This window comes from Canis aureus, chromosome 34, assembly GCF_053574225.1.
Source record: "Canis aureus isolate CA01 chromosome 34, VMU_Caureus_v.1.0, whole genome shotgun sequence".
NCBI lineage: Eukaryota > Metazoa > Chordata > Mammalia > Carnivora > Canidae > Canis > Canis aureus.
In genome coordinates, this window is record NC_135644.1 from 32,601,963 (window position 1) to 32,625,367 (window position 23,405).

Below are 23,405 nucleotides of genomic sequence, written 5' to 3' on the forward strand. Positions count from 1 at the left end.
GTAAAGTCAGAGCCTCCACCTGTTAGAACTAAGGAGTGAGTTCAGTAAAGTCACGGACACAAACTGACCCTACAGAGCAGAGTAGCCTTGCTATGTCCTGACAATGAGCACTCAGGAAGGAAAGGAAGGATGTGAAGGCCTTCTCAGGAGCATGAAGGAGAATAAATAATGAGACTGAACCAAAGGAGCACAAGACTTGTGCACTGAGCCATACCATGCTCTGGGAGGCCGTCCTGGGCTCGTGGGGTGGGAGCCTCATCTTGTGAAAATGTCCGCAGTTCCTGAAGCCACCCTCGGTTTCAATGTCTTTCCTATCAAAATCATGGTGGCAGACCTTAGAAATAGGAAAAAAAACCCATAACATCCATCCTCCTCAACAAATAACCCCGGACAGCAAACCAGTATTGGAGAAGCAGGACAGAGTGAGACGCAGCACTTTCCTATTTCCCCTGTTATGCCCCCACACCTCCAGCGACCCTCAGTTCGTTTCATATCATTAAGAGTCTGTATTTCCTGCATCTGTTTTGATCTTATTTGTTTCTCCTTCCCTTCACTGATGTTCATCTGCTTTGCTTCTTTAATTCTACTATGAATGACACCACACGGTCATTCTCTTTCCCGAGTGACTTACTTCACTTAACATTTTCCCTTTAGTTCTATCCACATCATTGCAAATGGCAAAATTTCCTTCTCTTTAATAGCTGAGTACCATTCCTCTCTCTATGACCATCATCTCTCTCCCATCCTCTTTATCCATCATCTGCCACAGGGCACCGAGTCTCCTCCCACAGTGTGGCTACTGTGGACCAAGCTGCAGTGGACATTGGGGTGCAGGTGTCCCAAGTCTCACTGCATCTGTATCTTCGGAGTGAGCTCCAGGCCGTTCACCTGCTCATCACAGGGCGGCTTTATTTGTAACTTCCTGAGGGGCCTCCACACTGTTTCCAGGGCGGCTGCATGAACCCATGGTCCCACCCACAGTGGAAGAGGGTTGAGTGAGTTTTGCAGGACGTGGTAAAAGTCTGGTCCACATTTCATTTCACAACCTGTGGGCTCCAATTCCTTGTCCTTAAGTATTTCTGGGGAAGCTGGGTGTTGGGCTCCTTTTCAGTGAGATGTTTCTGAAACTAACAAGCCCCAGCTGGAGCCTGAAAGGAGGCAGGTGGGGCCCATGTAGCACACGCTGCCTCCTGCACAGCCTCCTGCACAGCCTCCTGCAGCGCCTGAGTGTCCCACAAGGTGCGCCCAAGCCAGGCCCCTCCTATGGGACAGGCCTGTGCAGTAGGCCTCCTCTGCCTGCACTAACAGGAGCCAGCCTGTGCTGGGGAGACCTGAGGGGGACATGGGGACGCATCTACACTGATGAGCTGCAGCCTCCACAGGACCCACAGGAAGTCTTCAGGGGGAAATTGGGTCGTGTTCATGCTGACAGGAGCCCCACTCTCCTCAGGACCCGCGGTGAGGCTTTAGGAAGATGTGGGCCCGCATCCACCCTGACAGGAGCCCCTGGGCTGCCTCAGGACCAGCGTGGAGTCTTCAAGAAGATGTGGGCCCACGTCCACCCTGACAGGAGGCCTGAGCCACCTCAGGACCCGCGGGGAGGTTTCAGAAAATTGTGGGCCCGCATCCACAGTGACAGGAGCCCCTCAGCAGCCTCAAGACCCACGGGGAGGCTTCAGGAAGATATGGGCCCGCATCTACGCTGACAGGAGCCCCTGAGCCACCTCAGGACCTGCGGGGAGGCTTCAGGAAGATGTGGTGCGACATCCACTCTGGCAGGAGCTCCCAGGCCCCTCAGTACATAAGTTGAGGCTTCTGGAAGCTGGGGGCTGCATTCATGGTTACAGGAGCCCCGGCCTCCTCAGAACCCTTGGTGACACTTCAGGAGGACTTGGGGCCACATGGACACAACAGGACGGTGACTTCCTCAGGACCCCAGGTGTAGACATGGGGAAATATGGGGATGCGTCCATGGGGACAGAAGACCCCAGCTTTGTCAGGGCCTGTGGTGAGGCCTAAGAAAAATGTGGGTGCCGCATCCACACTGACAGGATTCTCCAGCCTTCTCAGAACCCACTGTGAAGGTTTGGGAAGATTATGTGCCACATCCCTGCTGACAGGAGCCCCGAGCCTCCTCAGGTCTTATGGTGAGGCTTGAGGAAAATGTGGGGCCACGTCAACCCTGACAGGAACCCCGTCCTCCTCAGGACAAGCACTTTGGCTTCAGGACATATGGGGCTGCGTCTATGCTGACAGGAGCCCACAGCCCCCTCAGGACCTGCGGTGAGTTTTCTAGGGGACGTGGGGCCATGTCCAGACTGACAGGAGCCCCCGGCTTCCTGAGGACCTGCTGTGAGGCTTCCAGAGGATGTGAGACATAGTCCACAATGCCAGGAGACCCGGCGTCCTCAGGACCTGCTGACTATGACTCAGGAACACGTTGGGCCATGTCCACACTCACAGGAGCCCGGCTCGCTTGGACCCCCTGAGGACTCTGGAGGAGCCATTGGGGGCCACGTCTACATCAGAAGGGACTCCTCAGAACCACAGGGTAAGTGAAAGGATAGAATGAATGGTAGGGTTAGGGGAGGGGAGGCAGTTGGTGGTTAGCCTTAGGTTATATGTTAGGTGTTAGTGATTATGCTTACGGTTACAGATTAGAAGTTAGGTGAGGCATAAGGGTAATGGTCAGTAGTTAACAGTTAGGATGGGGGTTAGGGTAAGGGACAGGATTTACTGTTAGGGTTTAGGCTCTAGGGTTTAGGGCAGGAGGTTAGGATTTGGGGTTAGGATGATGGTTAGAGTTAGGGTTGGGCTTAGGTTGGCAGGGTTAGGGGTTAGGGTGTGAGTTAGGGTTAGGATTATAGTTAGGGCTAGGTTTAGAATTAGGGCGAGGGTTAGGGTTGGGATAGGGGTTAGGACAAGGGTTAGGGTTATTGCTTGGTTAGGGTTAGGGACAGGTCAGGGTCAGGGTCAGGGTACGGTTTTGGAACAGGGTAAGAGATACGTTTTGGGAGTGGGCTAGGGGTTAGTTTTAGGGTATGGGTTAGGGTACAGTTTGGGGTCTGAGATAGGATTTGTATTAGAGGGTTAGGGTTAGGGTACAGGTTAAGGTCAGGAATAGGATTTGAGTACATTAAGTTAAGTTTAGGTTTAGAGGTTAGGGTTAGGGTTAGATTTAAGGTAGGGGTCAGGGTTAAGGGTTTAGAATAGGGTTAGGAGTTAGGTTGAGGTTTGGCAGGAAGGTTCAGTGAATGTGTTTTGGTCTTGGGGTTTGTGTTTGGTTTTCGATTAGTGATGGGTCTTATTTAAGGGTTAGGCCAACATTAGGATTAAGTGTAGGGTTAGGGTTATGTCTGTGAATGGTTAGAGTTTGGGTCTTGGCATGTGCCTGCACTGGGACTCCTAGCATCTTGGGCCATTTAGTTTATGCACTCTATTTAGGTTTTGGGTTCAAAGATAGCCTGACTCCACCAAGTCACTGGCCTCCCCAGAGAATCTGTAATTCTCCTTTTAGGTGGGGTCTTTGTCTGGTTTTGGAATTAAGGTGATGCTGGCCTCATAGAACGAATTTGGAAGTACTCCATCTCTATCTTTCCAAACAGCTTGAGGAGAATAGGTATGGTTTCTTCTTTAAACGTTTGATAGAATTCCCCTGGGAAGCGATCTGGCCCTGGACTTTTGTGTCTTGGGAGGTTTTTGATGACTGCTTTAATTTCCTCCCTTGTTATTGTCCTAAGGTTTTCTATTTCTTCCTGTTCCAGTTTTGGTAGTTTGTGGCTTTCCAGGAATGCATCCATTTCTTCTAGATTGCCTAATTTATTGGCATATAGCTGTTCATAATATGTTTTTAAAATCGTTTGTATTTCCTTGGTGTTGGTAGTAATCTCTCCTTTCTCATTCATGATTTTATTAATTTGAGTCTTCTCTCTCTTCTTTTTAATAAGGCTGGCTAATGGTTTATCTATCTTATTAATTCTTTCAAAGAACCAACTCCTGGTTCTGTTGATCTGTTCCACAGTTCTTCTGGTCTCGATTTCGTTGAGTTCTGCTCGAATCTTTATTAACTCCCTTCTTCTCCTCGGTGTAGCATCTATTTGCTGTTTTTTCTCTAGCTCCTTTATGTGTAAGGTTAGCTTTTGTATTTGAGTTCTTTCCAGTTTTTGAATGGATGCTTGTATTGCGATGTATTTCCCCCTTAGGACTGCTTTTGCTGCATCCCAAACATTTTGAATGGTTGTATCTTCATTCTCATTAATTTCCAGGAATCTTTTTAATTCTTCCTTAATTTCCTGGTTGACCCTTTCATCTTTTAGCAGGATGGTCCTTAACCTCCACGTGTTTGAGGTCCTTCCAAACTTTTTATTCTGATTTAGTTCTAATTTCAAGGCATTATGGTCTGCGAATACGCTGGGGTGAGAATAGACATGGCACGCTTCTCCTGAGCTGAGCTAAGGAGGGGTATTGTGGCTCTAAAGACTTTATTTGGATTTTTCAGTTGCCTTTCTGATTTTATCTCTAGTGCATACATGTTTCATCAATACTACCTATTATTATTTTAGTTTTACTTGAATTCCTGTTTGTATACACAGAATGATATAGTTTCAGGTTTACCACATAGTGATTCAACCCTTGGATACAACGCCTGGTACTGGCCACAGTGCCCTCCACTATCCCCATCCCCCAATTCCCCATCCCCATCACCTTCCTCTGGTATTTATTAGTTTATTCTCTGTGGTTAAGAGTGTGTTTTTTTGTTTGCTTCTCTCATCCCCCCTCTGCCCTTTTGCCAGTTTGTCTGGTTTCTTAAAATTTACATGTAAATGCAATTGTATGGTATTTGGTATCTTTCTCTGCCTGACTGAGTTCATTAAGCATAAGTCCTTTCCACTTCTCCCAAGTCATTGTAAATGGCTTCATTTCATCACTTCTGATGACCCAGTGATGTCGCAGTGGGTATATTTACCACATCGTCTCTGCCCATTCATCAGTCGATGGACATCTGGGCTGTATCCACAGTTTGGCTGTTGTTGATAATGCTGCTACAAACAATGGGCTGTGTGTCCCACTTGGAATCTACTAAATGACTTTTGTATCCTCGGGGTAAATACATAGCTCTGCAATTTTGGAATCGTAGGGTAGCTCTATTTTTAACTTTTTAAAAAATTTTTTATGATAGTCACACACAGAGAGGCACAGACACAGGCAGAGGGAGAAGCAGGCTCCATGCACTGTGAGTCCGATATGGAATTCGATCCCGGGTCTCCAGGATCGCGACATGGGCCAAAGGCAGGTGCCAAACCCCTGTACCACCCAGGGATCCCCTATTTTTAACTTCTCGAGGACCCCCACAGTGTTTTCCACAGTGGCTGCACCTGTTCGCATGCCCACCAGGAGTGTAAGGGGGCTTCCTCTTCTCTATAGCCTCAACAACACCTGTTGTTTCTTCTGTTGTTAATTTTAGCCATTCTGATGGCTGTCAGGTGACATCTTATTGTGGTTTTCATTTCCATTTCCCTGATGATGGGTGACGCTGAGTGTCTTTCGATGTCTGGTGGCCATCTGGATGTCTTGTCAGAGACAAAGTCCATTTCTTCTGCCCATCTGCAGTTGGATAATTTGTGTTTAGGATGCTGAGATATATGTTTGCTTTACGTATTTTGCATACTAACTGTTTATTGGATGTGTTGTTTACAAATATCTCCTTTCATTTTGTATGTTGCCTTTTAGCGTTGGTTGTTTCTTTCACTTTGCAGAAGCTTTTGAATTTGACGAAGTCCCAATAGTATTTTTGCTTTTGTTTCCCTCACATCAGAGGCATATCTAGAAAGAAGATCCAATGGCCAATGTCAAAGACATTGTTGCCTATCTTTTCTTCTTTGTATGGTTTCAGGTCTCACAGTTAGGTCTTTCATGCATTTTGAATTTATTTTTTATATATATGGTGTAAGAAAGTGGTCCAGTTTCATTCTTCTGCATGTGGCTGCCTGATTTTCCCAACACCATTTGTTCTTATCCTGGGGTCAGGGTTAGGGTTTGTTGAAGAGACTGTCTTTGTGCCATTGGATGTTCCTTGCTGCCTTGTTGTTGAGTAATGGATCATAGAGTTACAGGTTTGTATCTTGTTTCGGCATTCCATTCTATTCTATTGATCTAAGCATCTCCTGTTGGGAGATTCTTGATTCCTGATTCAGTTTCTTTGCTGGTTATCTGTCTGTTCAAGTTTCTTATTTCTTCTTTTTCATTTTTGCTATGTTATATATTTCCAGGAATTGATCTATTTCTTCTAGGTTCTAGGTTGCTGGCATATAATATTACATCATGTTCTCTTATAAACATTTGTATTTCTCTAGTGTTGGTTGTTAGTTCTCTTATCTCATTTGTGATTTTATTTGGATCATTTCTCATCTTTTATCTTTTTTCTTTTTTAAAGATTTTATTTATGTATTCATGTGAGACACAGAGAGGCAGGGGTATAGGCAGGGGGAAAATGAGGTTCCATGCAGGGAGCCTGATATGGGACATGATTCCCCAGGACCCCAGGATCATGACGTGAGCCAAAGCAGATGCTCAACCACTGAGGCACCCAGGTGCCTTTCTGATTGAATTCCTTTGCTTGTAATGGGTCTACTCACATTTTCTATTTCTTCCTATTTCAGTTTTGCTCGTTTGCACATTTCTAGGGATCTCTCCAATTCTTCCTGGTCTCCCAGTTTGTTTGCGTATAATCTTTCATAGTGTTCCCTTATAATCGTCTTATTTTCTGGTGTTGATTGTGATCACTCTTCTCTCTTTTGTGATTTTATTTATTTAGTTCTTTTCTGTTTTCTTGTTGATAAGGCTGGCTAGGGCTTGATCCACTTTCTTAGTTATTTTGAAGACCAGTTCTTAGTTTCATTATTCCATTCTACTGTTTTGTTGTTTCTGTATTGTTTATTTCTGCTGTCATCTTTATTTTTCCCTTCTTCTGTAGGCTTTAGGCTTTGTTTCCTATTCCTTTTCCAGATCCTTTAAGTGTAGTGTTGGGTTGTGTATTGGAGTCTCTTGTTTCTTGAGGTAGGCCTGTATTGCTATCTACTTCCCTCTAAGGACTGTCTTTGCTACATCCTAGAGGTTTGAAGAAACATGTTTTCATTTTCATTTGTTTTATTTATTTATTTTTTATTTTTATTTTTATTTTTTTTTAAATTTTTTTTAATTTTTATTTATTTATGATAGTCACAGAGAGAGAGAGAGAGAGGCAGAGACATAGGCCGAGGGAGAAGCAGGCTCCATGCACCGGGAGCCTGATGTGGGATTCGATCCCGGGTCTCCAGGATCGCGCCCTGGGCCAAAGGCAGGCGCCAAACCGCTGCGCCACCCAGGGATCCCTCATTTTCATTTGTTTTAAATTTCCTCTTTAATTTCCTGGTTGCTCCATTCATTCTCTAGTAGAATGATCATAATCTCCATGAATTTTTGTATTGTCCAAATTTTTTCTTACTGTCGACTTCGAGTTTCATAGCCTCATGGTCCGAAAATGTAATGGTGTGATACCATCCTTCTTGTACCTGTTGTACCTGTTGAGGGCTGATTTGTGGTCCATGATATAATCTATTCTGGAGATTTTCCCATGTGCACTTGAAAGGAATGTGTATTCTGCTTTCGGAATAAATGTTCAGACAATATCTGTTGAGTCCCTGTGGTCCAGTGTGTCAAGGCTATTGTTCCCCTGTTGATTATCTGCATACTCCATTGCCATAAGTGAGTGTTAAAATCCCCTGTCAGTGTATTATTATCAGTGTGTTCCTATACGTTTGTTGTTAATTGGTTTCTATATTTCGATACTCCCATGTTGGCAGCATAAATGTTTAGTTGTTTGATCTTTTTTAAAAATATGCTGAGTGAAGTAAGTCAGTCGGAGAAGGACAAACATTATATGTTCTCATTCATGTGGAGAATATAAATAATAGTGAAAGGGAATATAAGGGAAGGGAGAAGAAATGTGTGGGGAATATCAGAAAGGGAGACAGAACGTAAAGACTGCTAACTCTGGGAAACGAACTAGGGGTGGTAGAAGGGGAGGAGGGCGGGGGGTGGGAGTGAATGGGTGACGGGCACTGGGTGTTATTCTCTATGTTAGTAAATTGATCACCAATAAAAAATAAATTAAAAAAATAAAAAATAAATAAATTTATTTTTTATTTGTGTTCAATTGACCAACATACAGAATAACACGCAGTGCTCATCCTGTCAAGTGTCCCCCTCAGTGCCCGTCACCCATTCACCCGCACCCCCCTCCCTCCTCCCCTTCCAGCAACCCTAGTTCTTTTCCCAGAGTTAGGTGTCTTTATGATCTCTCTCCTTTTCTGATATTTCCCAAACGTTTCTTCTCCATTCCCTTATATTCCCTTTCAGTATTATTTATATTCTCCAAAGGAATGAGAACATACACTGTCCTTCTCTGATTGACTTACTTCACTCAGCATAATACCCTCCAGTTCCATTCACGTTGAAGCAAATGTTGTGTAGTTGTCATTTCTAATGTCTCAGTAATATTCCATTGTATACATAAGTCACATCTTCTTTATCCATTCCTTTTTTGATGGACACCGAGGCTCCTGCCACAGTTGGCTATTGTGGACATTCTGCTATAAACATCGGCGTGCAGGTGTCCCGGCGTTTCATTGCATCTAAATCTTTGGGGTGAATCCCTAACAGTGCAATTGCTGAGTCGTCAGGCAGGTCTATTTTTAACTCTTTGAGGAACCTCCACACAGTTTTCCAGAGTGACTGCACCAGTTCACATTCCCACCAGCAGTGTAAGAGTCTTCCCTTTTCTCCGCATCCTCTCCAACATTTGTGGTTTCCTGCCTTGTTAATTTTCCCCATTCTCACTGGTGTGAGGTGGTATCTCATTGTGGTTTTGATTTGTATATCCCTAAGGGCAAGTGATGCAGACCATGTTTTCATGTGCATGTTGGCCATGTCAATGTCCTCCTCTGTGAGATTTCTCTTCATGTCTTTTGCCCATTTCATGATTGGATTGTTTGTCTCTTTGGTGTTGATTTTAAGAAGTTCTTTATAGATCTTGGAAACTAGCCCTTTATCTAAAACATCTTTTGCATCTATCTTCTCCCATGCTGTAGGTTGTCTTTTAGTTTTGTTGACTGTATCCTTTGCTGTGCAAAATCTTCTTATCTTGATGTAGTCACAATAGTTCATTTTTGCTTTTGTTTCTTTTGCCTTCATGGATGTACCTTGCAAGAAGTTGCTGTGGCCAAGTTTAAAACGGGTGTTGCCTCTGTTCTCCTCTATGATTTTAATGGACTCTTGTCTCACATTTAGATCTTTCATCCATTTTGAGTTTATCTTTGTTTATGGTGAAAGAGAGTGGTCTAGTTTCATTCTTCTGAAGGTGGATGTCCAAATTTCCCAGCACCATCTATTGAAGAGACTGTCTTTCTTCCAATGGATAGTCTTTCCTCCCTTATTGAATATTTCTTGACCATAAAGTTCAAGGTCCACTTCTGGGATCTCTATTCTGTTCCATTGATCTTTGTGTGTTTTTGTGCCAGTACCACACTGTCTTGATGACCACAGCTTTGTAGTACAACCTGAAATCTGGCATTGTGATGCCCCCAGATATGGTTTTCTTTTTAAAAATTCCCCTGGCTTGGGATCCCTGGGTGGCGCAGTGGTTTCCCGCCTGCCTTTGGCCCAGGGTGCCATCCTGGAGACCCGGGTTCGAGTCCCACAAAGGGCTCCCTGTGCATGGAGCCTGCTTCTCTCTCTGCCTGTGTCTTTGCCTCTCTCTCTCTCTCTGTGACTATCATAAATAAATAAAAATTAAAAATAAAATAAAATAAAATTCCCCTGGCTTCTCGGGGTCTTTTCTGATTCCACACAAATCTTAAAATAATTTGTTCTAAACTCTGAAGAAAGTCCATGGTACTTTGAAAGGGATTGCATTAAACGTGTACATTGCCTAGGTAACATTGACATTTTCACAATATTAATTCTGCCAATCCATGAGCATGGAATATTTTTCCATCTCTTTGTGTCTTCCTCAATTTCTTTCAGAAGTTTTCTATAGTTTTTAGTATAGATCATTTATCTCCTTGGTTAGGTTTATTCCTAGGTATCTTATGCTTTTGGGTGCAATTGTAAATGAGATTGACTCCTTAATTTCTCTTTCTTCAGTCTCATTGTTAGTGTATAGAAATGCCATTGACTTCTGGGCATTGATTTTGTATCCTGCCACGCTACCAAATTGCTGTATGAGTTCTAGCAATCTTCACGGGGAGGGTTTTGGGTTTTCTAGGTAGAGTATCATGTCATTGGCGAAGAGGGAGAGTTTGACTTCTTCTTTGTCAATTTGAATGCCTTTAATGTCTTTTTGTTGTCTGATTGCTGAGGCTAGGACTTCCAATACTACGTTGAATAGCAGTGGTGAGAGTGGACATCCCTGTCTTGTTCCTGATCTTAGGGGAAAGGCTCCCAGTGCTGCCCCATTGAGAATATTTGCTGTGGGCCTTTCCTAGATGGCTTTTAAGATGTCGAGGATTGTTCCCTCTATCCCTACCCTCTGAAGTGTTTTGATCAGGAATGGATGCTCTATTTTGTCAAATGCTTTCTCTGCATCTAATGAGAGGATCATATGGTTCTTGGTTTTTCTCTTGCTGATATGATGAATCACAATGATTGTTTTACGAGTGTTGAACCAGCTTTGTGTCCCGTGGATAAATCCTACTTGGTCATGGTGAATAATATTCTTCATGTATTGTTGGATCCTATTGGCTTTATCTTGTTGAGAATTTTTGCATCCATGTTCATCAGGGATATTGTTCTGTATTCTCCTTTTTGGTGGGGTCTTTGGTTTTGGAATTAAGGTGATGCTGGCTTCATAGAACGAATTTGGAAGTACTCCATCTCTTTCTATCTTTCCAAACACCTTTAGTAGGATAGGTATGTTTTCTTCTTTAAACGTTTGATAGAATTCCCCTGGGAAGCCATCTGGCCCTGGTCTTTTGTGACTTGGGAGTTTTTTGATGACTGCTTCAATTTCCTCCCTGGGTATTGGCCTGTTTAGGTTTTCTATTTCTTCTTGTTCCAGTTTTGGTAGTTTGTGGCTTTCCAGGAATGCGTCCATTTCTTCTAGATTGCCTAATTTATTTCCATATAGCTGTTCATAATATGTTTTTAAAATCGTTTGTATTTCCTTGGTGTTGGTAATGATCTTTCCTTTCTCAATCATGATTTTTTTTTCACTCATGATTTTATTAATTTGAGTTTTCTCTCTCTTCTTTTCAATAAGACAGGCTAATGGTTTATGTATGTTATTAATTCTTCCAAAGAACCAACTCCTGGTTTTGTTTCTCTGTTCCACATTTCTTGTGGTCTCAATTTCCTTGAGGTCTGCTCAAATTTTAATTAAATCTTATTCTCTTGAGCGTAGGATCTAGCTGTTGTTTTTTCTCTAGCTCCTTTATGAGTAAGGTTAGCTTTTGTATTTGAGTTCTTTCCAGTTTTTGAATGGATGCTTGTATTGTGATGTATTTCCCCCTTAGGACTGCTTTTGCTGCATGCAAAAGATTTTGAACGATTGTATCTTCATTCCAATTAGTTTCCATGAATCCTTTTAATTCTTCCTCAGTTTCCTGGTTGACCCTTTCATCTTTTAGCACGATGGTCCTTAACCTCCATGTGTTTGAAGTCCTTCCAAACTTCTTGTTGTGATTTAGTTGTACTTTCAAGGCATTATGGTCTGAGAATATGCAGGGGACGATCTGAATCTTTTGGTATCGGTTCAGACCCGATTTGTGACCCAGTATGTGGTCTATTCTGGAGAAAGTTCCATGTGCACTTGAGAAGAATGTTTATTCAGTTCAGTTCAGTTTAGATATAAAGTTCTGTAGATATCTGTGAAATGTATCTGCTCCAGTGTATCATTTAAAGCTCTCGTTTCTTTGGAGATGTTGTGCTTAGAAGACCTATCGAGGGTAGAAAGACCTAGATATATGTCACCAGTATTTCTTCACTTTCGGTATTAATTGGTTTAAATATTTGGTAGCTCCGATATTCGGGGAGTATATATTGAGGATTGTTAAGTCCTCTTGTTGGATAGATCCTTTAAGTATGATTTAGTGTCCGTCTTCATCTCTCACTATAGTCTTTGGGGTTAATTTTAGTTTATCTGATATAAGGATGGCTACCCCTGCTTTCTTTTGAGGACCATTTGAATGGTAAATGGTTCTCCAACCCATTATTTTCAGATTGTAGGTGTCCTTCTATCTAATATGAGTCTCTTGTAGCCAGGAAATAGTTGGGTCCTGCTTTTTTATCCAGTCTGAAACCCTGCGCCTTTGAGTGGGTTATTAAGCCCGTTCACGTTCAGAGTTACTATCAACAGATATGAGTTTAGTTTCATCATGATACCTATTCAATCCTTGTTTTTGTGGATTGTTCCACTGAACTTCTTTTTATTTTTTTTTATTTTTTTATTTTTTTTTTTGAACTTCTTTTTAAAGGGGAATTTTGAGAGTCCTCCTTAAAATTTCTTGCAGAGCTGGTTTGGAGTTCACAGATTCTTTCAGTTCCTGCCTGTCTTGGAAGCTCTTTATCTCTCCTTCCATTTTGAATTAGAACCTTGCTGGATAAAGTATTCTTGGTTGCATATTCTTCTCATGGAGGACCCTGAATATATCCGGCCAGTCCTTTCTGGCCTGCCAGGTAGCTGTGGAGACGTCTGCTGTTACCCTAATGCTCTTCCCCATAAAGGTCAGGATTTTCTTGTCTCTTGCTGCTTTAAGGATCTTCTCTTTATCTTTGGAATTTGCAAGCTTCACTATTAAATGTCGAGGTGTTGGACGTTTTTTATTGATTTTAGGGGGGGGGGATCTCTCTATTTCCTGGATCTGAATGCCTGTTTCCCTTCCCAGATTAGGAACGTTTTCAGCTAGGATTTGTTCAAATACATATTCTGGCCCTCTATCCCTTTTGGCGCCGTCGGGAACCGCATTTACACATAGGTTTTTCTTCCTCAGACTGTCGTTTATTTCCTTTAATCAGTCTTCCTGGTCTTTTAATTGTCTGTCCCTTTTGTCCTCAGTTTCCCTCTTTGCCATCAACTTGTCTTCTATGTCACTCACTCGTTCTTCCACCTCGTTAACCCTCATCTTTAGGACTTCTAGTTTGGATTGCATCTCATTCAATTGACTTTTAAATTTCGGCCTGATTGGATCTAAATTCTGCAGTCATGAAGTCTCTTGAGTCCTTTAGGCTTTTTTCTAGAGCCACCAGTAGCTGTATAATAGTGCTTCTGAATTTGTTTTCTGACATTGAATTGTAATCCTGATTTGTAACTCTGTTGGAGAGAGGACTGTTTCTTTCTTTTGGGGTGAGCTTTTCTTTGTAGTTATTTTTCCTCAGTGCAGAGTGGCCAGAAACAAGTGTATTGGGAATAAGAGAAAAAGAGAGGATAGAGAAAAGGAAAGAGAAGAGAAAACGAAAAAAGGAAAAAGGACTATAAAAGCAAAAAAAGAGAATAAAAGGAGAAAGAAAAAGAAAGAAAGGGGGAGAAAAAGGGTGGGGGAAGCTATCAGAAATAAATAAAACATGGGGGAGTATCTTTTGATTCTGTATACTTTAAGTCCCTTGACTTCCCCTGGAACTTGTCCGTCTAGCTGGTCTTCTGGGGGAGGGGCCTGTTGTGCTGATTTTCAGGTGTTAGCCCTTGGGGGAGCTCCTCTCCCCCTGCCAGGGGAAGCGCTCAATGGGGGTAGTTTACCCCATGAAGCCCAAGGACAAACAACCCCAGTGGCAGTGGCCAGGTCTGAAAACCGGTATTCAGCCCCCACAGTAACTCCAGAACAGTCCATCTGCAGGGCCTGGAGACTCCGGGGTGAGGCGGCTGATCTGCTGAGCTCTTGGTCGGAGCGTCATTGCTGTCCTGGGCCCTCCGTTCCTCTGCCTGTCCTGGGGGAGGCCGAATCCTGGGCTGTGTCATGGCGCCCTGTGCTCCGGGGCCTGTGCTGTTGGATTCTCGCTCCCAGCCATGCAGCCACCTCTCCACGGAGCCGCCGCCCTAGCCCCTCTGAGCTGCTGTAGGAGCTGCACAGCCCCCTCCACATGGAGTCTCTTCCTCTGCCCTAGGTTCCGCCACCTAGCTGCTCCCAGGGACACGCAGCCCCCTCCACACAGAGCCGCCACCTGAGCCCCTCAGAGCTGCTCCTGGGTCAATGCATGTGCCCTGCAGCCCTTAGGGAGCTCGGTTAACTCTCTTGGGAGTGCAGGTGTCTGTTATTTTCCCATGGACCCCAAGGGTATCCCCACTCTCCTGGGGTCCTGCTCTGAATCCCTGCGGGCGCCATTCCACCTTGGAAGATTGGTGCAGCTCCTGCATCTCTGGGACAGAGCTCTCCTGACCAGGGGGCACTCGCCCTGGCCTTAGCCCGGCTCCTCGGGGGCCTCTCCCCCTTAGATGCCTTTTGTTTCTTTATTCCTTTTTTGGTCTTCCTACCTTGATAGAAGCGCGAACTTTTCTCTCTGTAGCATTCCAGCTGATATATGTTTAAATCTCAGGTCGAATTCCTAGATTTTCAGGATGATTTGAAGGTTGACTTGGGGACCCTTCTCTTCCACCATCTTGCCCTTCTTCCTGTATGTTGCCTTTTAGGTTTGGTTGTTTCCTTCACTTTGTGGAAGCTTTTCAATTTGATGAAGTCCCAATAGTATTTTTGCTTTTGTTTCCCTCACCTCAGAGGCATATCTAGAAAGAAGATCCAATGGCCTATGTCATAGATCTTGCTGCCTATCTTTTCTTCTTTGTATGGTTTCAGGTCTCACATTTAGATCTTTCATCCATTTTGAATTTATTTTTTATATATATGGTGTAAGAAAGTGGTCCAGTTTCATTCTTCTGCATGTGGCTGCCTGGTTTTCCCAACACCATTTGTTCTTATCCTGGGGTCAGGTTTAGGGTTTCTTGAAGAGACTGTCTTTGTGCCATTGGATATTCCTTCCTGCCTTGTTGTCCATTAATGGATCATAGATACATGTTTGTATCTTGTTTTGGCTTTCCATTCTGTTCTATTGATCTAAGCATCTCCTGTTGGGAGATCCCTGATTGCTGATTCAATTTCTTTGCTGGTTATCGGTCTTTTCAAGTTTCTTATTTATTCATTTTTCATTTTTGCTATCTTATATATTTCTAGGAATTGATCTATTTCTTCCAGGTTCTAGGTTGCTGGCATATAATTTTTCATCATATTCTCTTATTATCGTTTGTATTTCTCTGGTGTTGGTTGTTATTTCTCTTTTCTCATTTGTGATTTTATTTCAGTCCTTTCTCATCTTTTTATCTTTTCTCTTTTTTAAATATTTTATTTATGTATTCATGAGAGACACAGAGAGTCAGAGGTATAGGCAGAGGGAAAATGAGGCTCCATGCGGGGAGCCTGATGTGGGACTTGATTCCCCAGGACCCCGGGATCATGACCTGTCCCAAAGCAGATGCTCAACCACTGAGGCACCCAGGTGCCTTGCTGATTCAATTCCTCTGCTAGTTATGGGTCTGTTCACATTTTCTATTTTTTCCTATTTAAGTTTTGCTCTTTTGCACATTTCTAAGGATTTGTCCATTTATTCCAGGTCTCCCAGTTTGTTAACATATATTCTGTCATAGTATTCCCTTATAATTGTCTTATTTTTCTGGTGTTGATTGTGATCACTCTTCTCTCATTTGTGATTTTATTTATTTAGGTCTTTTCTCTTTTCTCATTTGTAAGGCTGGATAAGGCTTGATTCCATTTATTAATTATTTTGAAGAACCATCTCTTTGTTTCGTTATTCCATTCTACTGTTTTTTTAATTTCTGTATTGTTTATTTCTGCTCTCATCTTTATTTTTCCCTCTTCTGTAGGCTTTAGGCTTTGTTTGCTATTCCTTTTCCAGCTCCTTTAGGTGTAGGGTTAGGTTGTATATTAGAGACTTCTTGTTTCTTGAGGTAGGCCTGTATTGCTATGTACTTCCCTCTTTGGACTGCCCTTTCTACATCCCAGTGGTTTGGAGAAACATGTTTTTATTTTCATTTGTTTTAAATTTCCTCTTTAATTTCCTGGTTGCTCCATTCATTCTCTAGTAGGATGTTCATAATCTCCACGTATTTTTGGATTGTCCAAATTTTTTCTTACTGTCAACTTCGAGTTTCATAGAGTCGTGGTCCAAAAAGGTACATGGTGTGATATCCACCTTCTTGTACCTGTTGTACCTGTTGAGGGCTGATTTGTGGCCCATGATATGATCTGTTCTGGAGAATGTCCCATGTGCACTTGAAAGGAATGTGTATTCTGCTTTAGGAAGAAATGTTCAGACTATATCTGTTGAGTCCCTGTGGTCCAGTGTGTCAAGGCTATTTTTCTCATGTTGATTTTCTGCATAGACAATCAGTCCATTTCCATAAGTGGGTGTTTAAATCCCCTGTCAGTGTATTATTATCAGTGTGTTCCAGTATGCTTGTTAAGTGTTTTCCATATTTAGGTACTGTCATGTTGGCAGCATAAATATTTAGTTGTTTGATCCTGATAGTCTTTTTAATTATGAAATAATGTCCTTCTTCATCTCTTCTTACAGTATTTGTTCTTTCTTTTTTGAGATTTATTTTATTTATTTATTTTTGAGAGATACAAAGAGAAGCAGAGGCTGAACATAGGCAGAGGGAGAGACAGGCTCCCCAAAGGGATGCCGATATGGGACTCGATCCTGGGATCCCAGGGTCACACCCTGAGCTGAAGGCAGATGCTCAACCACTGAGCCACAAGGTGTCCCCCAGGGTTTGGTTTCAAATCTAGTTAGTCTAAGTATGGGTTCTCCAGGTTTCTTTTCATAACCATTAGCGTGATAGATGATTTTCCATCCCCTGACTTTCAATCTCCCGGTTTCTATAGGTCTAACGTGAGCATCTAGTAGGCAGCATACTGATGGATCTTGTTCTTTTAATAATGATTTTATATTTGAGAGCATGAGAGAGAGAGAGAGAGAGAGGCAGAAAATTAGGCAGAGAGAGAAGCATGCTCCTCACTACTAGCACACTATGGGACTCAATCCCAGACTCCAGGATCACACCCGGAGTCAAAGGCAGAGGCTCAACACCTGAGCCACCCAGGCATCCCGGATCCTGTTTTTTAAGCCACTCTGATACCCTCTATCTTTTGATTGGAGTATTTAGTCTATCAGCATTCAGAGTGATTATTGAAAGATATGAACTTACTGCCTTTGTGTTACTGGTAGAGTTGGTGTTTTCAGTGACTTTCTCTGGTCCTTTCTAGTCTTTGTTGCTTTTGGTCTCTTTTTTTCCCCCACTAGAAGAGTCCCTCTTAAAATTCCTTACTGGATTGGTTAAGTGGTCATGAACTCCTTTATATTTTGCCTGTCTGGGAAATCTTTATATCTCCTTCTATCCTGAATGACACCCTTGCTGAAGAAAGAATTTATAAAAATTAGACTCTTATAAAAAGAAATTTAAAAACATAAAATAAATTTTTGGTGTTATGATTGAAGAAAATGGCATTTAGGAGGAAAACCAGAAGCTGAAAGATAGGAGGACAGATTTCACCCTCCGTAGCCTTCACAGGGACCTGGTGTCCTTTCTTAGGAGGGCCCCCCTCCATAGGATGCTTCCTGCTCCTCTGCGCTCCTTGTTGGAACCCAGCAGGCACATCTCCGTACCTCTGACACCTCTATAGTTGTGGTTTATAACATCTTCCATGTATCCTTTTGGGGACCACAGCGTCGTGTATGGAATCATCGGCTGCTGTTTGACAACACTGGGGGGATTCTGATTTTTGTTGGTTTTGGGGTGTGTGTGGTCTATCACATGCAGCTATCACGTGCAGCTATCGGATCCTCTGGCTGGGTCACCCAAACGCCAAAATGGTGGGCACAACATCATTTCTGGTGCTGGAGCTGGGCAGCTACTGGGGTCTCCTGGCCGACCCTGTGCTGGCTCATGCCATGACTTTCCGCTGGAGTGTCTGCTGAGATGAAATTCCGGCTTGACCACATTTCTAGGTCATGCAGTGGGTCCTGCCAAGCACCTTGTGCTTCTCTTCTCCCTGATGCCTCTCCAGCAGGGAGCCAGACCTCAGGGCCGCTCAGGGGGGTGCTCCTGAGGAGGTGGGTGCACATGGAGGGGAGCCCTGGGGCTGCCTGTGTGTGGGAGTCGGGGTGGGGACGGGGATGGGGTTCCTCAGTCTCCTGTGCTGCCTGGCCTTCAGGTCGAGTCCCATGCTCACCAAGCACCTACTCACTTGGGCAAGGAGGGTGCCCTCCACACGGTGGTGTGTGAGATCCAGCACCACAAGGTGTGCACGCTGAGTCCACCTGGTGTGGGTGGCCCAGGTGCATGAGCTGCAAGTGTGGGACCCAGGAAATTTAACAAAAATCTCCTACCCCTGAGCAAGCAGAGCAGGACTGATTCCATTTTTTTTTTAATTTTTTTTTAATTTTTAATTTTTTTTTTTTTATTTATGATAGTCACAGAGAGAGAGAGAGAGAGAGAGAGGCAGAGACACAGGCAGAGGGAGAATAGGCTCCATGCACCGGGAGCCCGACGTGGGATTCGATCCCGGGTCTCCAGGATCGCGCCCCGGGCCAAAGGCAGGCGCCAAACCGCTGCGCCACCCAGGGATCCCGGACTGATTCCATTTTGCGCTACACCCGTCACCTTCCCTATGACCCCCTCATCACCTGATTATGGCTTAAGGCGCTGCCCTACCCTAGTCAGATTACTGGGCACACCCTAATCAGAAATCAGCTCATAACAGTGAACCCTGCTTTGTGCCCACGAAATCTGTGCGCCGATTCTGACCAAAGTAATAGACCAGCTCAAGTGGATACTATACGGTAAGGTGCAATTCAATCGGCCACCTGAGTGTGAACTGACATGACTGTGCAAATTTCTGCATATCCCATGGTCCACTGGCCCCTATAAAGTTGCTATGCCTCTTAGTCTCAGGGTCCAAGTCCCTGCTCCGCTGTGTCGGGTGCACTTGGACACAAGCTCCAGTTTGTAAAGAAAGACTTGGGAGTTTGCATCGGTGTTGTCTCCTCAGTGGTTTCTCGGTTTCACAATCTTGGGCATAACACAAGGGACTACTGTCCTGACATCCCTTCTAGGGCCATGCTGACTGCTCTGCAGACCCTCTCTGCCCCAGGCTCATAGGCAAGGAGATGTGGGGAGGGGAGGAAGTGCCCCGTACCTGGCCAGCCACGACCTCCTGGACAGAGAGAGCACAGACATCCGGGTCGCTTTGCACAGACCCTGGTGACCTGAGGCTTCTTGGCTGTCACTCTGTCCCAGGCCCTCCTGGACCGTGGGGCACAGCCTGAGTCCCAGTAAAGTCTGTCAGGTCCTGAACCCGGCATCTGGCCACCTGTGGAAGGCACGTGGGGACGTCAGCTGGGTGTTCCTGGTGGCGCCCCTGCAGGGGCCAGTGGGGCCAAGGTGGTACCCCCTCCTCCTCTCTTGGTGTCTTTCCATGCCCCGTTAACAGTGTTCTGGGAGACACAGAAACAGGCTGGCTGTGCATTTGCACACCACAACACTTTATTGACTTTCTACAGTAAATGGGTTCAGAGTCGAGGGTGCACGCCTTCCCCTGGGGAGGGAGACCTTTCTGTCCTTTAGGGGAGGGCAAGAATGACATGAGTTGGGGGGCGGGTGCTGGAGTCCCCCACCTGGGAGCAGGTGTGGACTCTGGGTGGGGGCGTGTGTCCTGAGATTTCAGTCTGATAGACAGTTCAGAGGACAGCAGAGCTGACCTGGACCTGTACCTCATGGGCTTCTGTGCTGGGCCCCGCAGGGCCGCTGGACCCCAGCCTCGGGATCCCTGGGGCCCCAGCACCTGAGGAGCCTGCCTCCTGGTGTAGGTGCGGGTGGGGCCTCCTCCTACCCCAGGGCCCAGGAGTCAACATCCAGCTGTGAGAGGGCTCCCTCAGTCCGGGGCCAAAATCCAGGGCTGGCCAGGGCCATGTGGGCTGGATCCCATTAGTCTTTGTGTTGGGCCTGGGGTGAGGGCTCAAATCACCCCAGCCCTCACAGAGCCCAGGGCCAGGCCAGCCCAGATCCCCATGGGTTAAGGGCTGGTGTCCTGTGCAGGGTGTGCCGCCCTAAATGAGGGACAGTGGGCGGAGGCAGGGCACAGTGGGTCCTCTGCACCACTCACCTGCACCCACCCTGTTGGGGGCTCCCTGTCTTCCCTCCTCCCTGCAACCCATGGGTACTCTATGGGACAACTGGGCTTCTGATGGGATCAGGGTATCCAGAGAACCCCAGGGAGGCTGAGCATGTCCCACAGGTGGCACCTGCACTGGGTCCTTGCTGGGGGTCAATGGTGTGGTGGTAGATGGTGTGGGGGCAGGGGTATGATGGTGGTGGAGAGTGGGGAATGGTGTAGGGGTGATGGTGTTGGGGTATGGTGTGAGTGGGAATTGTGTGGGGCTGCGTGGTTTTGACAGGGATGGAGTCTGTGGGATGCCATTGGGGATGATGATGTAGGGGGATGGTGTGGGAGTGGTGAATGATGGGTATGTCGTGGGGGGCCTGTGGAAAAAGGGCATCTCCTTCCTCTAAGATGCACAAGGAGACATCTACAGTTAAAAGCGACTAGTCTTGGGTTTGCAGTGACACCTGCCCCTGCAGCACCGTGTGGTCAGTGCAGGGCCCTGGCTGGACTGGGGGCATTATCTGGGGGTCATTATACTACATAGGTTTTCAAATTGCAAATTGCTCAAACGAAATGCATAGAATTTAGAAATATATAAAGCACCGAGAGTGGGTCTCACTCTGACCCGTCCGACCCTCATGGGATTGATGTGTGTCCTGCTCCAACCGCGGTCATGCCGCCTGGCCCCCAGTCCGGCTCCTGCCCCCCACGTCCCCCACCCCATCCCCTGCTTCTCAGGGGGCCATCCCTCTCCCCTTTGGCGTTCAGCTCCCATGGCAACCCCTGGAGGCCCCATCCTACTGGGCTCCTCATCCCCGAGGCACCGGGAGTGTGGGCACAGGGTCATCCCCAGCATCCTACCATGGAGCAGTGTTTTGTTGGCTGCTATTGCTCCCCCCGGCCTCAGAAACCCGTTTTCCCTACCCAGAAGGCCACGGGCCTTGCTAGAAACCCGTTTTCCCTACCCAAAGCCCCCTGGCCCAGCAGCCTCACCCGACCCCCTAGCCATCCCAAAATACGGTGTGGCTGCCGAATGTCCTGTTGACGTCCAAGTCTACCTGGGTGATGTCCCTGGAGGAGACCAGGACCTCCTCTTTTTTTCCTGTGGGAAAACTGGGGAGGAGGAGCAGGCATCAGGGACACAGACCCCCACCTGTCACGAGCTGCCGTGCTGGCCAGGGAGCCCTGGGACCACCAGGGGAGCGTGTCCTGCCAAAATCCCCTTCCTTCCCCTGGGAGACCGGGCATGGCGGGAGTGCCCACCATGCCCGTGGGACCTGTGTGAGGGCCTGTGCCCAGCTGTTGTGGGCGAGGAGGTGACTGAGGGTCAGCCTGGGTGGGAGGGGATAAGGGTTCAGCCCAGGTGGGAGGGGACAGGGGGATGTTGTGCCCAAGATTGCGAATCCAAGAAACCACTATGGAGCTGACACTGATGCAAACCCACAAGGATTGATTTCCAAACTCGAGCCTGCGTCCAAGTACACCAGACACAGCGGAGCAGGGACTTGGACCACGAGGTGGGTTTTTGCTTAGTTTTAAGGGCTTGTATCGGAGACCTCCAGAAGGGCTGGAGTAATTCCTCAAGTTCTGTTTACATTTTGATATGGGGCCTTCAAGTGCATTGACCTCTGTTCCCATTCTAATAGGCGCCTCCATCCCTTGGCGTGGACTCAGTTCTTATTCTATTGTGGGGGTTTCTAGGACATGAAGCTGTAAACTTTTGTTTTTTTCCTGTAACTGAAGTAATGTAAATTTCATCTCTTCTTCACAGGGGCCTGGGATGGCTGGACATGTTCGAACGCTGAACTTAAAGCGGAAAGGCCTTCATTTTCTCAGCCTCCTTGTGTCCCATCCCATCCTATCTAGCTCTTTTCCCTTTTCCGGACCTCCTGAGAGAGCAATTGCAAGTGACCTCAGCGTGGCAGCGTGTGTTGGACACGACCAGGGATTTGGGATCAGGAAGACCTGGGTGCGTACACCCCGGCTGTACAGCGGGATTCGATGCTGCAGACTCTTATTCCCTAAGGCTATCTTGAAAACTGACTTTCACATAGAAAAGCTGTCCTTTATGTTTAAAAGATGAGGAGTGAGTCAAAGCCTTTTTTCTCTGCCCATCTGATTGCTCAGATTCCAATCTGAGATGTATTTCCTGTTAATAAGGATAATTTACTATCCATAGTACTATGGTGAAAATATTCTGACACAAGTAATTCAGAGGGATGAGGGTTTCTCATCTCTTTCTTCACAGCTCAGTCACTCCTCAGGAAATGCATCTTTATGGATTTGGAAAGAACTGAGAGACATTATTACCAATGGTCTTATTATGTGAAGGATTCTTCCCTGAGAATCTTCCCCAGTTTCAACTGACACTGAAACACTTTGAACTCTTTGGAAGACAAATGTCAAGGAAATAAATGTTCTGCATTGCTAATTTTAATTGCACTTGCAATATGGTGTCTATCATACTAGAAGTATTTTTATCTGATTTTTGCTATTTATTATCCATTCCTGCTTTTCAGGTTGAGGAGGCATTATACGTTTTTATAAGTGTTTTTCTTTCCTTCTGATGTAAAATTCTTACTCTGTTTCCATCAAAGGAACTCTTTAAGAATAAGGCAACAGTTAATTAAACTATTCATAAAATGTCTTCACACTTGGATCCTGATTCATTTAAGTCAATTTTCAAAATAAATCTTATTTATTAGGAAAAAAACAAAGATATATAGGGAAATTGAGAAGATAGTACAGAGCATTCGCATGCACTTGCACTCAATTTCTCCAATTATTGATATCTTATATTAGTACGGTACAAATGTTAGCTAATGAATCAATATTAAAATAGTCGCATTAACCAAAGACCATACTTTATTCAGATTTCCTTAGTTTTTGCTAAGTTACCATCCCTCATATCACATTCCATTTGTCCTCCTGTTTTCTTAGGCTCCTCTGGATTGTGACAGTCTTTCAGCCTTTCCTTGTTGTTGTTGCACTGGAACTCTTTGAGAAGTAGAGTATTTTGTAAAATTTCCCTCAGTTGGGACATGTCTGTTGTTTATCTCATGATTGAATTGTTTTTGTGGATTTTATGCAGAGATATACTGCCATTTTTATTATATCATATAAAGGATAGATACTATCAACATGATTTATCAGTCTTGGTATCAATCTGATCATCTTGCTGAGGTAGTGTTTGTCATCTTT

At 45.1% G+C, this 23,405-nt stretch overlaps 1 long non-coding RNA gene across 1 annotated transcript; it reads left to right on the forward strand.

Moving 5' to 3' along the window:
* The first annotated feature begins 2,307 nt into the window (after nt 1–2,307).
* On the forward strand, nt 2,308–22,851 carry LOC144304660 (uncharacterized). Its single transcript, XR_013371587.1, has 2 exons — nt 2,308–2,551; nt 21,976–22,851. It is a non-coding gene; the product is annotated as an uncharacterized LOC144304660 (long non-coding RNA).
* The last annotated feature ends 554 nt before the right edge of the window (nt 22,852–23,405 follow it).